Source organism: Phyllostomus hastatus, unplaced genomic scaffold (assembly GCF_019186645.2).
Source record: "Phyllostomus hastatus isolate PE091 unplaced genomic scaffold, TTU_PhHast_1.1 phas_contig_80, whole genome shotgun sequence".
In the NCBI taxonomy this organism is placed as follows: Eukaryota; Metazoa; Chordata; class Mammalia; order Chiroptera; family Phyllostomidae; genus Phyllostomus; species Phyllostomus hastatus.
In genome coordinates, this window is record NW_025333960.1 from 26,245,269 (window position 1) to 26,246,745 (window position 1,477).

The following is a 1,477-nucleotide window of genomic DNA, read 5'->3' on the forward strand; positions in this document are numbered from 1 at the left end:
TGATGTCTTTTTTAAATGCATGTTGATATGACAGCTGTCACAGTGCAATCTAACAAAATTGTTTTGAATGTAGTTAACGGAAAAAAAAAACTTTGGGGCAAATCCAATAATATACATGTTTCTTTGATTACCTAGCCTAATTGATGATTTTCAACTAGTACAGGACTTTTATAGCTAACACACCATAAAAGGAGTCAGCTTTTTCTTTCTATGATAATAAAAACCCTCAACTCTAAAACAGCTATTGTGAATATTTCCCAAATTACATAGCATATTCAATTCTTAAAAGTAGACATATGCATAGATATTGTTTTATAAAATATATTAATAATCTCAAGGGAAGTTAAAAACTCAGTAAAATTAAGGAAGTATTTAACAAAACTTATTTATAATAATTATATTAATCTTTATCAATTTTGATGTTCCCATGGCATTTTTTAATATTACATAATTTTAGATGTGAGTCAAGATAAAAAAACTTAATTGTATATTTTACCTATTGATTTAAGTATAGAAAAAATTTATGATTTATTTATGGACAATTAATTTATATGAAATAATCCATAAAATACATTTTATTAGTAAACTAAATTTGTAAAGAGTACAGTGGAGGTCAGATATTTCCTCAATTACACACTTAACATTTAATTTTGAGTGTCAACAGAGAATAACTTTGAATTTTCTACATAAAGCAAAAGACAGTCACAGTTTCTCTGTGAAATACATTTCATTGATAACATTCGAAAACATTTTAAATAGCCAAAAGTTCTTAATATAAATCAATTTCCCATACTATCTAATAATTCTGGTAATACTTTTAGAGCATCTTCTCCTGCTGTCCAGGAAGTCTTTTCTTGGCCTTTAATTGTATTTTATGGTCAGATATAAATTTTCTCTTCTACATTTAAGCAAATGTAAAAAATAAGAAAATATAAGTGAAAACATAGAAGTTAATGTTTGGCTTGCAATTTTTAATTGCTCAGAAAACATTCTGCACCTACATTTATGAATATAACTTATCTTGATTTATGATATATTTCCAAATTTTTAACATTACATTTAAAAAATTAACAAACCTGGTATCGTTGTCAGAATAACGTGCATGTCAGAAAACAGAAATTGCATTATGTCCCAAAATTATTTTCCTCGCAATGACTATAAAAATCATAGAATGTGGATGGCTTATAAAATAAAATCTTACTTATTAACACCACTTTTTTATTCTGCTTTAATATCTAATTTCATGTCAAGAAACACCTTTGATTAGAAGCTGTGACTGAGAAAAAGGAGACTAATCACAAAAAAATTTCAAAAGTAACCACTCACTTTTTAATAGTTAATTGGTTCATAGTTATATGAAAATTATTTTTCATTTTTTAATTATTTTTTAAACCTCGCCTGAGGATATGTTTATTGACTTCTAGAGACAGAGGAAGGGAGAAAGAATGAAAAATTGATGTAAGAAAAGAACATCAAT